General features: G+C 42.0%; 1 protein-coding gene across 4 annotated transcripts in view; it reads left to right on the top strand.

Moving 5' to 3' along the window:
* Window positions 1–17395, top strand: part of KIRREL3 (kirre like nephrin family adhesion molecule 3) — a 1324921-nt gene that overhangs the window by 1015047 nt on the left and 292479 nt on the right. The window lies entirely within an intron of this gene.

Below are 17395 nucleotides of genomic sequence, written 5' to 3'. Positions count from 1 at the left end.
TATAATAAAACAATATATAATCTCCTACTAAGTTTCTATTTAATATGAACCTGTCAGATCCTAAAGATTGGGGTTTATTTACTAAAGGCAAATCCACTTTGCACTTCAAGTGCACTTGAAAGTGCAGTCGCTGTAGATCTGAGGGGGACATGCAAGGAAATAAAAAACAGCATTTTTGCTTGTACATGATTGGATATTACAATCAGCAGAGCTTCCCCTCATTTCAGATCTTCCCCTCAGATGTACAGCGAGTGCACTTGTAGTGCAGAGTGGATTTTCCTTTAGTAAATAAATCCCATTGCCTACAAAACAGTAATGTTGAAATACAACTTGTGGTCCCAGAAAGAATCTGTGTTAGTCTTCAAGTCAATTAAAGATGACCTCCAGGTACAAATTTTATTTAACTATATGCTTAGTAAGCACAATGGATATAAATTTTACTTTGTGTGCACCAAATGATAGATACAGGCATACCCCACTTTTAAGTACATAATGAGGTTCATTTACTAAAGCTGGAAAGTGCAAAATCAGGCTCACTTCTGCATAGAAACCAATCAGCGTCCAGGTTTTATTACCAAAGCCTAATTGAACAAGCTGGGGTTAGTAGCTCATTGGTTCCTATGCAAAAGTGAGCCTGATTTCGCACTTTCCAGCTGTAGTGAATAAACCTCATTACGTACTTAAAAGTGGGGTATGCCTGTACTACCTTGTAAAAGTAGCAGTGATACCATTACTGTGCTGTACATAGCTTGTGCAAAGAGCAGAGCTGTAGGAGACCGTGCCGGGGCAAGGTCACTCAGTGCCCAGGGCGAACATACCAAAATGCCCCCCCTTTACGGTGCAAGAGTTCAGTAGCAAGTGATGCAGAGCTCAGGAACGGGGAAAAAAAAAAAAACAACTTAAGGATTGTGGAAGTGGGGTTCAAAAGACTGGGATCCCCTCCCCATACACAAGTACTGGATGGATCAGCAGAGAACATTAACAACTGAAAAGTCCCAGAATATTCCCAACGTATATAAGAATTGTTCTTCTCTTTTAGTAAACCTGCTCTGCATAGTACAGGGCGGGTTTACAGCACAGCCAGGTACAGTTTGGAAAACTGCCATCCATCCTGTGAGATCTTCATGTTGGGAGAGCTGTGTGATGTATGCAGGGCAATGATCGGGACTGCACTGTTGTCTTCTTGCTCCGCCCACCTGTAGAGGAGCTGTCAGTGTCACAGCCTGATCCAGCCAGACTGATGACAAATCAAGCCCGGGAGAGTGAATTCTTCTCCCTCTGTGCCAGGATGTGGTTGCCTCTGTAGAGAGGAAGCAAGCAATATGTACGGGCGCATCCTCACCCCACTTTTTGGGCAGGCTGTAGCATTGAGTGGAGCCATAACCTAAATATTCTCTGCCCAGATTCCTCTGCATGCTGCTGCCGGTGACCCCAGCACCCCCTCCCACCCACCCCTTGTACTGGCCCTTGTAGGAGAGGCCCATTATCACCACTAACTATAGGCTGCCTACAGAAAATGACAGGGGGGTGGAGTCAAGCCCAATCGCCCTGCACAAAAAGAGGGAGCAGCAGTGACTGGTCTGTATTACAGCCTTAACTAGGAAGTATACCCTGATGGGTTTACTTCCTCTTTCATTCCCTGCAAAGGTAAAGCATAATGGACTACTATGCATCGCATATTAGTCCATTATGTGTCACTTACCCGACACAGGAGCCAGCGAAGTCACCGCTGTCCCCTGTAGTCCGGCGCATCCATCTTCTCGGTGGGTCTCGCTGGGCCGCCGCTGTCATTCGGCGAAGCCGCCACTCCCGTGTATGCGCATGGGAGCCACCACGCGCGGCATATCGCCGTTGATGGCGGTGCGCTCAGTGCGCCTGCACACCAGTGTCTACGGCGCATGCGCCGTAGACAGCGGTGCCTGTCTTTCGGCAAATATTTCCTAAACCGTGTAGGTTTAGGAGATATTTCTTGGACCTACAGGTAAGCCTTAATCTAGTCTTACCTGTAGGTCAAAGTGTGTTGTAAGGGTTTACAACCACTTTAATGTAGGAAATGCATTAAGGTAAAAGAAAAAAAAAATTGTGACCACTTTGTCAGCTCTGCAAGTGTTTATTTGCTGGCTGCAGAGTGGGGTGCAAAGGGCTAAAACAGGCAGCTTTGAATACTACAGTGAGTGGTCTCTGGACCATGGGGAGAGGTGGATCATCCAAATCCAAGAATTCTTTAAATCTCAGATGTTGCTTAAATAGTTCAGACATTTGCTAGTTATGAAATCTGGAGTAAACCTTGGCTAGAGTAAGACTGGTATTATGAATTACAATGAGAATGGTTGACTACAGTTTGTAGCACAGTTTAAAGTCACAGTCACTGCCTACCGGCATATTGCTTTTGGCACAGTCAGTTTAAGCTTAATGTCTATGGCAAACTGCTCTTCACTGCAGAATATTTTTGCACTTTCTAGTCATAGAAGTCCTTTGTCTCACATGTTCCTTTCCAGCAACCAAACAGTAATATTAGTGGGGAAAGCAAAACCCTAAATGCCTTGTTTTACAGCGGCGCCATCTTTCTGGCTTTTACTTACAACCTCTATTTTGTCACTCAAGTGGCTGTAGATTTTGCAATAATATTTCCTTCTGTGTATTTGCTCCCAGCAAGCTGATTCCATAATCCCTGAGGCCAGAGCAGACAGGTAATTAAAAATGCCTGCTTAAAATGCAGGCCAAACCTTTGCCGGTTCCTTCCTGGAACGCTCTGTGGCTCACTGCGCTCTATGGTGGCGCCATTGAACCAAGAGAATGAGAGGAAATTGAAAGCTTTTGCATGCATTTAGCATATCATTACGTTTCTCACATATCTATTGTGCCTGAAAAAATGCCACAATAGGAGAAAAGAAATGAATTCAGTTCCTCTGGAGAGGAAAAAGTAACATTCATAGGAATATTTCAATAACCCAGATTTAAATATTCAGCCCTTTCATGGTTTTGTGTGTAGGCTTGCCACAATAGCATGGTATAATTTAGAGGAGAACATGACAGCGATGATGCAGGGGATTAGGAAGCTGCGGGGTTGCAGAGGGCTACAAGTATAACACAGACACTGTTACAGGTTATAAAGAACACACAGGACAAGTCAGCAGAAACAATGTCACCTCAAGGTGAAGAGTGAAGAGGTTTTGGTGATCAGATTACCGGAGCTGTGACGGGGTGTGAGTTCTGCTGGGAACACAATCCACACAGCGGGTTCCTTGCCGACATGTTTTATCTTCTACTTCTTCAAGCATGCAGGTGTCGGGAAAATTAGAAGCTTTTTTGTAAATCTCTGTACTATGAGCAAGATGCTAGGGTGCCCAGATTGCATTCGCTTTCATGTCTTAGTACCGACTTTTAATGAAACATGCACTGTTTCTTATGTTATAGTCAGGAAGGAAGACACGCTCGGCTCTGTATGTAACTTCTTTTATATTTAAGAACTTCTCTGAAGACTGTCGGGCCTAATTAAATATCCCATCAAAGTAATTGCTTCTATTGACCCCACTTCATTGTATTTTGCTGCTAATTTTGTCTCTGATTTATAGGAGTTTGAAGTGGAAACTATAGGCAAATCTAAAAGATCAACATTTAATCCAGGAATGCATTCTTTACAACAAAAATATTGAATGGATATAAAAAATAGCTGGGTTCAGTACTGGAGTCTCAAATAGAAGCATTATTGAAAAGTATCTCTGAATTCCAAAAATAATGAAAACATACAGTATATGCCATGTGAAGGTGCTTTCAATTTTCCAGGACATGGTATAGCTAGTAAATAAGTCAAATTTAGCTAGACATATTTTGTAATGTTAAAGAAGTTTGTTTTACTGGTCTTCTAAGCGGCTTCCTCAGTTAAAATTTGTCAGGAAAATGCCTGGGCATTTACATGGACAACTTAATTTAACCACCATAGTGTCATGAAATCTGTCAAGATAGAAGTTTTTCCAATAACTTGTCGGGAGGTGTGCAAGACTGAAAAACTGTTAACATTAGAACAGGAGGTGTTCACAGATTTCCACAGCTCCTGTCACTATTAACATCTGCTTTGACACAATGGCACCATGGTCATCAAGGGTCTCCAATCTATGGCCATCCAGTTGTTCAGGAACTACTATTCCCATCATGCCTAGTCATCTTTGTGAATGTCAGAGTTTTACAATGCCTCATCTGACATGTAGTTCTGCAACAGCTGATGGGCCGTAGTTTGGAGGTCCCTGGATAAGGTGTATGAGTTTCCTGTGTGCACATAAATACTGGGGTATGTCCCAAAACGCATTTGAACTGAGGAAACTACTTGGATAAGCAGAGAAAAATCATCTTTATAGAATAAGTTCAGCTGAATGAAACTACTTCTAGTCATATGTGAGATGGTTTTTTAAGCACATCCTATGCACTATATGGCCAAAGCTTTTTAGACATCTGATCATGACGCCTACAATATGGCCAAAAGCATGTGGGCCATCTTTCAATGATTAAGTTTAGTTTTTCAGTGTTAATACTGTTAATACAATAGCATACAAAGATACTATAGCGCAGTGGTCCCCAAACAGCAGCCGGGGGGGGGGGGGGGTGGCGATATTGCCATTTGCTTGCCTTTATCTGGCCCTTTAGGGCATTATTCCAACTGACACCAACAACGGAGCACCATTCCCTCTACTAACACCATCGATAAAGCACTATTCTTCTCATTGTTATTAGAAATGGGGCATTATTCCTCCTATTAAAACCAATGATGGGGCAAGATTCCTCCAACTGATACCAATGATGGGGCACTGATGCCACTTCCTGTAGCCACAGTCTGGCCCCTATACAGCCTCAAGGATAGTAAACTGCCCCTGTGTTTAGAAAGTTTGGAGACCCCTACATTGAACAATTGTTCACATCCAAACTTTTAGAAAGGTCCTTCCCAAAACTGCTATTTCAGAATGTCCCTGTCCCTCTGTGCAAGTGCAGTTCTACTCATTTTCCCCAGAACTTTGCGAGTGTGGTAAAGCTTCACTTTGTAAAGAATACCCCATTGGGTGCAAGGGAAATGTATTATCTTGCATATAATTATGGAACTCAGCAAAGCTTTACCACATTCACTAAGCAAATTCTATTTGCCTTTAGTATATAAACCCCAATTGTATTGGTAAATATTAGGCCTCATGCACACTTGGCTCTTCTGAATGCTTTTCTCCTGACAGGAGAAAAGGAGTGTTAAAAATGTGCCAAAAAGACCATTAATGTTTGCAACATTTTGTCTTGCTAGCTCCCTGGTCATTTTGTGGTTTCTGGGTCAGTGGCACAGAGATCAATGACCCTTGTTCCCCTCCCGTTACACCCCCATTTTCTTCTTCCTTCTCCCATCCCCTTCTTCTCTCCACCTTTACCCCCCCCCCCCCCTCTTCACCTCCTTTCTTTTTAGTACTATTTATGCCTACATATGTCTTAGTAGACGATTGTTCCTGGGTCCCCATCCACAGTCATTTAGGCTTTGCAATTCATAGTACTTCTTAAATTATCTGTACTTTGATATTCTGATCTTTTGTTTTGATCTCCATGATACCTTTCTGGTTGGTCCATGTATGCTTAAAGCGGTTGTATAGTCTTTTTTTTTTTTTTTTTTTTTACTTTTACCTACAGGTAAGCCTATAATAAGGCTTATCTGTAGGCAAAAAAATATCTCCTAAACCTGTATGGTTTAGGAGATATTCCCCTCGTAATGAGCCGCTGACTGCAGTGGTGCATGCACACAGGGGATTGTCGGCTGAAAGCCCGGCAGACGCCGGACCCTACCACTCACAGCACCAAAGCCGAGATGCCTGGAAGACACGCAGAGGGAACATGTCAGCTCCCTTGGCGTGGATCGGGTGAGATGTCAGGGCCTCGTTCTAAGGTAAGTACCGCATACTAGCTCATTATGCCTTTTGCCTTACAGGTCTGGAAAAAAATATGTCAGCGGGTTTACTCCCACTTTAACATATGTTCAATTGTATTTCTAGAAAAAAAAATATGAATTTTAAAAGTGCTTGGGTGTTCATTTATTTTATTGGGCAGAATGCTAATTTATTCTGGCCATTAAAAAAAAAAAAATGCTCAATCACTAAAACGCGTCTAGCATTTAGGCGCAAGTAGATGCATTTACACACGTTTAAGTGTACCAGGCTTTTTACCGGCCAAATGTTCCTCTCCTTAACACAATTTTGGTGCATTCAGATGTCCTAATTGCCCCTGCCTCTAAACGCCTCTAGAAACCTATGTGTGCATAGACACATAGACTAACATAGAGGGTAGAAATAAAAACATCAAACGCCTGTATAATGGGTTTTTGACAGCTGCAATATGCACAAGGCCTTATTCTTCATTATACGACCTCTTTTTCTAATCTCCGTTTGTGTCTTTTAACGTTGCTGAAAACTCTCACAGTAACCAGTTTATGATGTTTTTTTGTGACCCATTGAGGAAAAGCTCATAGTTCACCATATTTTCTTATAATAAGCAGTGTTTCTGGTAGCTGGAAGTGTCCTTAATATCCGGTGCTAATGATGGAGTGTCCATTGTTGGATGCTTATTGCCCCACAATATTACACACATAATTTCTCCTATCTGCCTATAAAAATATTGTATTAAGAAATATATTGGAGACAGATTAGTGTGTTGTCACTAGAGAGGACCGTACTGGGGACATTATAGAACAGATTTACAGTGTAATTATATCGAATAGATTCAAGGCTGTATTTAGAAACTGCACTGCCACAGGTCCATGTGCATGATGGCATTTTTCTATACAAGTTCCTCCTTTTTTTCCCAAAAGAAGAAGGAAGAATGACGAAAAAACTCTAACCCTTTTCGATTCTACTGTCCAAGGTCTCCTTGCCTTTATGGACCATACAGCTCGAAACAGAATAATGAATAACTAACGTGCCATGTCCTGGAAAAAATTGTTGCTGAACAAGCTAGGCATTTTAGCTTTACCAATTTTAGGCACCATGCTGACTAAGAAAGTTGCTTAAGATAGAACTAAAGTCATTTATTTTTGTTGTTGTTGCTTTACATGCATATCAGTTTTTTACTTTTCATATTTTCCCTTTACTTCCTGTCCTGAAGGCATCCAAGCCATGACAATAGACACCACACCAATTTTAGCATAATTGGCAAATGTGTTGCATACCATTAGCACTTATACAATTCTCCAAAATGTCTTTGCATGCTGTAGCTTTAAATTGATTGTAAAGGTAAATGGAAAAAAAAAAAACATCTCTATACTTGCCTTATCTGTTCAATGGCCACAAACCTCCTCTTTTCGGGTCCCTTGTCTGTGCTCCTGGCCCCTCCCCTCTGTCCAGTGCCCTCATGGGAAGCCGCTTCCCATGGGGGCACTCGTGCTTGTTCACACCCATGCCCCGCTGCTGCGTTCATTAACAGACAGCAGAACTTGCCCCGCTCCCTCATCGCTGGTTTTGATTGACAGCACTGGGAGCCAATGGGTGCCGTTGCCCCAGCAAAGCCTGCGAGACCCAGAAGTGAGGAGAGAGAAAAGAGCTGTAGACGTGCACAGTGCTGGATTGAATGAGGGCTCAGGTAAGTAAAATGGGGGTAAGGAGGGATGCAGACACCTACAATTTTTACCTTAATGCAAAGAATGCATTAAGGTAAAAAATGTTGACTTTGCAACCACTTTAAAGCTGAATTCTAGGTATGATCGTTATAGAATAATTACATTGATTCAGCTTGAAGCAATGAAAGTATAGATACGGTATCTCATACCTGAGGGGTCGCTGGGGAACCTGACAATCCCTGTAGTGCTATTACAAAAGTCAAGATCTTCTGGGTCCTGTTCTGAGTGCCATTTGCTCTGTACACTTACCACAGACGATTATTTGCTCGGTACTGCAGTCATTTACAGAATGGCTTGTATTTATACAGTAAATACAAGGTGTTCTCTGATTGAGCAAGGTGGAGATGAGGGGTCGTGATGTCACAATCTCCACTTCATCCAGTCAGAGAACCCCTATTATTCACTGATAAATGAAAGTCATTCTGCAAACTGCAATAGTGGTGACTGAGCACTTGGCACAGAACCCAGATGATCGTGGCGATCACTGTAGTAACTCCAACAGTAATGGCGCGTACACACGACCGGACTTTTTGAAAGCAAAGGTTCCGTCGGACAATTCGATCGTGTGTGGGCTCCATCGGGCCTTTGCTTGCCAAAAATCCGGCGGACTTTAGAAATAGAACATGTTTTACATTTTTCCACTGGAACTCCGCCGGACCAAGAAATCTGTGTGTATGCTAGTTCGACGGACAAAAACCGACGCTAGGGCAGCTATTGGCTACTGGCTATTAACTTCCTTATTCTAGTCCGGTCGTACGTCATCACGTTCTAATCCGTCGGACTTTGGTGGGATTGTGTGTGGCCAAGTCCGTTCATTCGGAAAGTCCGTCGGAACTCCGCCGAAAGTCCGTCGGAAAGACCGTCGGACCTAGTCCCTCGAAAAGTCTGGTCGTGTGTACGCGGCATAATTGTCAGCTTCCACAGTGACTCTTTGGGTATGAGATCTGCATAATGTAAGTATGCAAAAAAGATCATACCTGAAGTTCAGCTTTAGCAGCATGCTTTACCTGTACTCCATCATTCGTCTTCGGAATGGGATGTCCAACAAGCTTATATTAGTGAGGCGGTCAGGTGAGCACAAATTGGGAGTTATTTGCTAAAGGCAAATCCACTTTACACTACAAGTGCACTGCAAGTGCAGGTGTAAGTGCAGTCACTGTAGATCTGAGGGGGAGTTCTGAAATGAGGGGAAGCTCTGCTGATTTAATCATCCAATCATGTGCTAGCAAAAATGCTGTTTTTTATTTTCCTTACATGTCCCCCTCAGATCTACAACGACTGCACTTCCAAGTGCACTTGCAATGCAAAGTGGATTTGCCTTTAGTAGATGACCCCCAATTTGTGCTCACCTGACCGCCACACTAATATAAGCTTGTTGGACATCCGATTCCGAAGATGAATGATGGAGTTCAGGTAAAGCGTGAAAAGTGTATCTTACTGGTTAAATGGTTAATCAGTTAAGGGCTTTTTGGCAATAAAAATGGCATCCCATGCTGGAAAGATAGATTTGTAATCTTAATAGTTTTAACTGCACTCTGAATTATTGATGAATCTATTATCGTAATGATACTTTAGGCCGCCGGGAGAAGGGAACAGGGAACAACAAAACCCTGATATTTTCTTATCATCTGATGAAAGTACTGACAACGCAGACATCAGTGCATCCTTTCTGCCTAATGAGCATGTTCCTGAACAAAGTAGCACTGAGCGGAAGCACCACCTCGGAGCTGGCCCAGAGATATTATTGCTGATGTATATGGAATTATCTGTCTGATATTCTAGTCAGAGTTCAGGGTTTTCTGAAGCTCAGAATTTTGGAGAAAAGAGAACCTTAAGATGCAAAGGAAAACGTTAGACAAGAAATATAATGCATCACAGTTTCTTTGCAAGGCATTCTGTAAAATAATGTTATTAAATATTAAATTTCCATTTTAATCTGCAGCCTGCTTGGGTTTTCTATAACAGAAAATGTAAATGTCTCTTCCTTGCAAGCATGGTCTAAATATTCAGTCTGTAGACAAGATGATTTTCCAGAATTCTCACTACTACCCTTATAACTGGAACATTACCCTTCAGGGGTTCACAAAGAGCTTATAGGTAGCCTGTTGCTGCGGGTGTAGCATTCCCAGTGCATCTGTAGGTTTACTGCACTGGGAATGTTAAGTTATTTTGAGGGGACAGCAAACTGACACTGTTATACAAGCTGTACACTCATTACTTTACATTGTAGCAAAGTGTCATTTCTTCAGTGTTGTCATATGAAAAGATAGAATAAAATATTTACAAAAATGTGAGGGGTGTACTCACTTTTGTGAGATACTGAGTCTCTCTCTCTCTCTTTATATATATATATATATATATATATATATATATATATATATATATATATATATATATATATATCTCTATCTATCGATCGATCGATAGAGAGAGAGGAACAATCAGCACAAACACCGTCCTGTCAATTAAGCTGAACACTCTAGGCCAAAATATCAAATCTCAGTAATAGAACATATAAAAACATAAGTGCAGCACTAAGCAAATTGATAAAAAAAGATAAAAGTTCATAGGAAGCAGGACAAGTAAGATCCAAGACAGTGTTGAGATGTGCCTCTAAGTTTATCCAGTCATTGTATCCGTGCAAAAGCCTCCACCAAAGACAATATTGGCTGTTCACCTCACTGTGTGGACCCCTGAATAACCAGACAGGTCAAACACACACATTCCCATACAGGGTAATAAAAAGGACCGATGATGCCTGAAAAAGATCTCCTGATGGCTGTATGCTGGAAGGATAAACTCATGTGCCAACTGCTGTATATTGAAATGATACAGAAATTAAAACACAACGAACATGCAAAATAAAAATAAAAAAATGTAAAACAATATAGTGCTCTCTGCTGTAGAAGATTTATTCCAATAAAAAAGATACACTTACAAATCTGGCACTGGCAACCCATGATGTGAAGAAGCGTTTCACTCTCACTCTGGACACAGGTGTAGTATAATAGACAGGTATTGTACGTGCTTTTGTACCTTCTGAAGAAGTCCCTAATCTTTTTGTCCCTAAACGCATACAGGAAGGAGCTACATCACATCATCCTCGCTGATTTTACTTGTATTAAATGTTCATCCACTTGACACTAGGTCAAAGTGCCAGATTTGTAATGTATCTCTTTTATTGGAATAAATCTTCTACAGCAGAGAGCACTATATTGTTTTACATTTTTTTGCATGTTGGTTGTGTTTTAAGTTCTGGATCGTTTCAATATACAGCAGTTTTTGGCACATCAGTTTATACTTCCAGCTGACTCAGGTATACAGCCATCAGGAGATCCTTTACAGGCATCATCGGTCCTTATTATTACCCTGTATGGGAATGTGTGTTTGACCTGTCTGGTTATTGAGGAGTCCACACAGTGAGGTGGGCAGCCAATATTGTTGGTGGTGGAGGCTTTTGGACAGATACAATCACTGGATAAATTTAGAGGCACATCTCAACACTGTCTGGGTTCTATAATGTCCTGCTTCCTATGAACTGTTATCTTTTTTGTAAATTTTCTTAGAGCTTCTCTAATGTGTGTGTATATGTATATATAGATATAGATATATACATATATATATATATATATATATATATATATATATATATATATATATATATATATATACTATGTTACCAAAAGTATTGGGACACCTGCCTTTAAAACTCACATGAACTTTAATGGCATCCCAGTCTTAGTCCGTAGGGTTCAATATTGAGTTGGCTGATCCTTTGCAGCTATAACAGCTTCAACTCTTCTGAGAAGGCTGTCCACAAGGTTTAAGAGTGTGTGTCTATGGGAATGTTTGACCATTCTTCCAGAGGCGTCAACATACCAAGACATTTTGTACAATTTAATGCTCAAACTTTGTGAGAACAGTTTGGGGATGGCCCCTCCCCGTTTCAACAAGACTGAGCACCAGTGCACAAAGCAAGGTCCATAAAGACATGGATGAGCGAGTTTGGGGTGGAGGAACTTGACTGGCCTGCACAGAGTTCTGGCCTCAACCTGACAGAATACCTTTGGGATAAATTAGAACAGAGTCTGTGAGTCAGGCTTTCTCTTCCAAAATCAGTGCCTGACCTCACAAATGCGCTTCTGGAAGAATGGTCAAACATTTCCATAGACACACTCCTACATCTTATGGACAGCCTTCCCAGAAACTGTTATAGCTGCAAAGGGTGGGCCAGCTCAATATTGAACCAAACAGACAAAGGCTGAATTACTCATGTACGTGTAAAGGCAGGTGTCCCAATACTTTTTGTAATAGAGAGGGAAGCACCTACTAAATGTAGCATAAGGACTCAATAAAAACACAAAGTTGGCAACTCACATTGTTTAGAAGGCAAGCAGGCTCATCAATAAAAATGATAGCTGTTCTGTGTGCGATGTCTCTGTCACTCTGTGTGCTGGCTAGCTCTGTGTATCCAGATAGATGGTGGAAAGATTGCGCCTCAAACGTCTGCCTTCTGGGAACCATGCTGGTGAAAGTGACATCACGACAGCGGGATGCAATTCCCTACGCGTTTTGGAAAATACAGTGCTTTCCCAAGCCAGTGTGTTCCTGCGAGGCACTAGTCCCAGCCATCCTCTGGGTATAACTGCACTCCCGCAACCACAAGACTTCTTTTGTTCTTCCTTTCTTTAGCTGTCTATTCTTCTGCCTGGCCAGTAAACATGGCATTTCTGGAGGCAGCCACGTACCAGTAGGCTAGGCTTGCTTGTTTTATAGGAATGGGGACTGCTTTAGGTGACGCTACACTTTATTCCCTGACCACTCATATAGAGGCAACCAATACAATTGATTTGTGTGATACGTAAGATACATTGTCCAGTACGTTCCACATTTTCCAAAAACGTGTGGCAAAATAGTGAAGTCTTCAAAAGCCTCACAATGCCTTTTAGAAAATACTTTGGGGTGTGGTCATTTTGTGGGTGTTTCCACTGCCCTGGTGCTCCAGGACCTCTAAAAATGTGATAGGTAGTCAGGAAATGATGGATGTATAATTTATGCCCCTTGAAAGCCTGAAGGTGCTCCTTGGATTTTACCCCCCGTGGCTGTGAAAAAGTCCCACATATGTGGTATCCCCATACTCTGGAGGAGTAGCAGAATGTGTTTTTGGGTGTAATTCTAAGTATGCATATGCCATGTGTTAGAAATCTCTTATTAAATGACAACTTGCATTAAAAAAAAAAAATGTATTTTATTTCTTGCATTTTCAAAAACCTTGTGGCAAAAATGTAATTTTCAAAAGACTCATTATGCCTCTTAGAAAATACCTTGGAGTGTTTGCTTTTGCAAAATGTGGTCATTTTGTGCAATAGTTGGTCAGAAAATGATATGCATAATTTATACTCCTTGAAAACCCTTTCAAAGCCTAGGCATCTAGGCTGTGAAAAATCTCACGTGGCATAGGGAGGCATAGCAGAACGTGATTTGGGGTGTTTATAATTATAAGTATGTCTTCACTATGTGTGAGACTTTAATTGTTAAAATGAGAATTAAAAAAAAAATAATAATTTTGTTTAACTTTTTAATTTCCAAAAAATAGTGACAAAAATACAACTTCAAAAAAACTCACTACGCCTCTTACTAAATACACTGGACTGTTTACTTCCAAAAAGGGGTTATTTTTACATATATGTATACTTTATAACTTTCATACAGACTAAATAATATATAGTGATTTTGGTTATTTTTACCAAAGAAATGTAGCGGAATACATTTTGGCCTAAATTTACGAAGAAAGATTATTTATTTGCAAAATTTTATAACAAACTTTTTTTTTTTTTTTTTTAAAGATTTGGTATTTTTAATCTGTATAACAGAAAAAAAACCCAGAGATGATTAAATACCACCAAAACAAGCTCTGTCTCAAAAATTTCTAAAAATGTATAGTGTTGCATGATTAATTTGTCATTCAAAGTGTGATAGCACTGAATGCTAAAATTGGCCTGGGAAGGAAGAGGGTGAAAGCGTCTGGTATTGAGATGATTGAAGATGAATGGAATCATAAATATATTCTTTATACCCCCAAGACCAACTTCATGCCTAGAATTTCTGGTTTATAAATATATTTATCCATACCGAATGCCCGTCGTTTTGGACTTGCTACCTCATGTTCAGCAAGATAAAAAAAAACATCTCTTGGTAGTGAAATAGTAGGTAGGGTCAAAGAACTCAAGGACAGTTGGACAACACCGATAAAGGTTTTTTTGGAATGTGAAAAGAACATTCCTTGAACTGAGCCATAATCATGCTGAGGGATGTACTTTGCTCCTATCTCCTCTGCCAGGACAACAGCATGTCTAAGACGATGTCTCCTTTGCGCCAACTTCCCAGGCATCTTCCAAGCCTCTGATGGCACATGGTCTTTCATGTATTTTTGGACAAAATTTCCAAGCTTTGAAGGCCCTGCCAGGCTGGGTCTCCAAGAGATGCCATGACTGAGTGATTCTATAGGATGTTCTTTGCTCAGCTGGCATTTGGCTTCTTATGTGGCACCATATGGGCTTGTACTATCCCTTTTTCTTTGTCAGCAGCAGAAGATAAGCCTATTGCAAAGGATGGGACTAAAGATGTAGCCGCCAGAAATAATCATTTAAGACTGTTTTACAGTGAATCTTCTTAGTGTCTCCATGGTCTTAAATAGCTTAACATCTAAATGCTGAAATTGGTATTAGTTTCACAAAAAAAAAAAAAAAAAACAGTCGGATAAATTACGTTAATGTCACAGCTGCATGGGGAGAAGATTTTGCTTTGTAAGAAAGAAAAATATAAATGCCTAGACAAAAATGATCTTCTAATGTTTGCATTAGAGTAAAATGTAGGCCACAGTAAGGTTAACTGTCTGACCAAAATTATAACATAAAAATAGGTTTCATCCATTTTCTGTGCGTGATTGAAAAAAAAAAAAAAACGCTGAAAGCTTTTAGTAGTGGTTGATTTTCTGCCGGCTATTGTTCCATCAGACCATTGACTAGTGTAAAAGGACCCAGTTGATTCCCAATGCAAGCACAACATTTCTTACTAGCAAGGAGGACACTGTTAAAGTAGCTGCAGCCAAAACTTTAAACTTTGCTTAGTTTTGAATAGTGTAGAGAATATATATATATATATATATATATATATATATATATAATTTTTTTTTTTTTTTTTAAGCTGCCTATCCCCTTGGCAAAAGCACTAAAGAAGAGCCTTTTGTAACTTGGAAGTGACAGTGACTCGGAAGCTTAGACAACCTCTCTGCCCTCCCAGCAGTGACATGGTTGCCCGTCAGCTGTCTAATCTTCAATGTAAAACACAGAGCAGGAACTGTAAGCAGGATTGCTAAGATAAAGTCTTATAGTTCACACCACATGCAATCCGATGCGTTTTTTTTCTGCATCAAAAATGCATGGTTATATGGTTTCCAATGGGACAGTTCACACCAGTTCAGTCAGTTCCAGGGCATTACAGTTCCAGAAAAAGAACATGCTGCATTTTTCTGCACTGGCCTGTACTGGAATGCAGTGAACTGCATCAATAATGCACCAGAATGCAGTGATGCGCATAAAAAATGCGCAACCAAAGGAATGCGTTTTTGTGGCGTGAACTAGCCCTTATGGGGCATATTTATAAACCAGGGAATGTGACTTTTTACTAAATGTTCTCTGGTGGTGACTCATTCACTGTACAAAAAATTACCAGGAAAATTCACTTGCAGTGAATGTTTAGTAAACATCAGATATACTGCTTTACAAATACACTATATTGTCAAAAGTATTGGGACACCTACCCTTACACGCACATGACTTTTAATGGCATCCAAGTCTTGATCCATAGGGTTCAATATTGAGTTGGCCCACCCTTTGTAGCTTTAACAACTCTTCTGGGAAGGCTGTCCACAAGGTTTAGGAGTGCGTCTATGGGAACGTTTGACCATTCTTCCAGAAGTGCATTTGTGAGGTTCAGGCACTGATGTGGATGAGAAGGGCTGTCTCACAAGCTCCGCTCTAATTCATGCCAGAGGTGTTATATCGGGTTGAGGTCAGGAAAGTGCAGGCCAGTCAAGTTCCTCCACCCCAAACTGGCTCATCCATGTCTTTATGGACCTTGCTTTGTGTACTGGTGCACAATCATGTTGGAACAGGAAACTCTTCCCACAAACTTGGGAGTATTAAATGAACCAATTGATATGCTGACACCTTAATGCCACGTACACATGATCAGAATTCTCGTCGGAAAAATCTCTGGTTTTCCCGTTGGAAATTTCGCTCAAACTGTCTTAAGCCGCGTACACACGTAGCCGTCTGTCCGACGTACTTAGAGCCGTCTATCTGACGTACTTAGTCTGGCGGACTTCCCACCAGACTGTCCATCAGACTTTCCGAACGGGCTACTTGCCCACACATGGCACTTTTTCAGCGGACTAATACGGCGTACTAAGTCCACCGTACTATCCGCCCTACTGAACGGACTCGCCCACGCACGCGGAGGAAAGTCCACTCATTTTGAGCGGGTCTCCAGGTAGGCGGGGCCCGCGAAGGAGACATCTGGGCGGCACAGTGGTGTAGTGGTTAGCACTCTCACATAGCAGTAAGAAGGGTCACTGGTTCAAATCCCAACCACGACACTACCTGCTTGGAGTTTACATGTTCTCCCTGTGCCTGCGTGGGTTTCCTCCGGGTACTCCGGTTTCCTCCCACAATCCAAAGACATGCAGGTAGGTTAATTGGCTTCTGTCCAAAATTGGCCCTAGTATATGAATGGGGACCTTGTATTGTGGGCTCTTTGAGGGTAGGGACTGATGTGAGTGTGCGATGTACAGGGATAGGGACAATTGTAGACACTCACTCAGGTTGAACTGGATGGACTGGTGTCTTTATTCAACCTTACTAACTATGTAACTATGTAACTATGTTGGCCCCGCCACCTGGTATGGACTTAAAGGGGAACCCCAACGCCGAAAAAAATCGGCGTGGGGGTCCCCCCAAAGTCCACAACAGACCCTTGTCCAAGCACGCTACCCGGCCAGCCAGGAAAGGAGGGGCGAGCGAGCGCCCCCCCCTCCTGAGCCGTACCAGGCCGCGTGCCCTCAACATGGGGGGTGCCTTGGGGAAGGGGGGGCCGCGCGGCCCCCCCACCCCAAAGCACCTTGTCCCCATGTTGATGAGGACAAGGGCCTCTTCCCGACAACCCTGGCCGTTGGTTGTCGGGGTCTGCGGGCGAGGGGCTTATCGGAATCCGGGAGCCCCCTTTAATAAGGGGGCCCCCGGATACCGGCCCCCCACCCTATGTGAATGAGTATGAGGTACAATGTACCCCTACCCATTCACCTGTAAAATAAAGTACAAAAAAAACCACAACACACAAGATAAAATAGTTTATTGCACAGCTTCGGGGGTCTTCCGTCTTCGGGGGTCTTCTCGCCGGACTCCTCCACTATCTTCTTGTAGCTTGAGGAGTCCGGCTTTCTTCCTCGCCCTCCGAAGACGGAAGACCCCCGGAGCTGTGCAATAAATTATTCTATCTTGTGTGTTGGGTTTTTTTCTACTTTATTTTACAGGTGAATGGGTAGGGGTACATTGTACCCTATACTCATTCACATAGGGTGGGGGGCCGGTATCCGGGGGCCCCCTTATTGAAGGGGGCTCCCGGATTCCGATAAGCCCCCGCCCGCAGATCCCGACAACCAATGGCCAGGGTTGTCGGGAAGAGGCCCTTGTCCTCATCAACATG

The sequence above is a fragment of the Lithobates pipiens genome, unplaced genomic scaffold (genome assembly GCF_037356315.1).
Source record: "Lithobates pipiens isolate NorthernLeopardFrog02 unplaced genomic scaffold, aLitPip1_a1.2 Scaffold_27, whole genome shotgun sequence".
Taxonomy (NCBI): Eukaryota; Metazoa; Chordata; class Amphibia; order Anura; family Ranidae; genus Lithobates; species Lithobates pipiens.
Note: the sequence above shows the minus strand (reverse complement) of the source record. Positions and strands in the feature narration are given on the sequence as shown.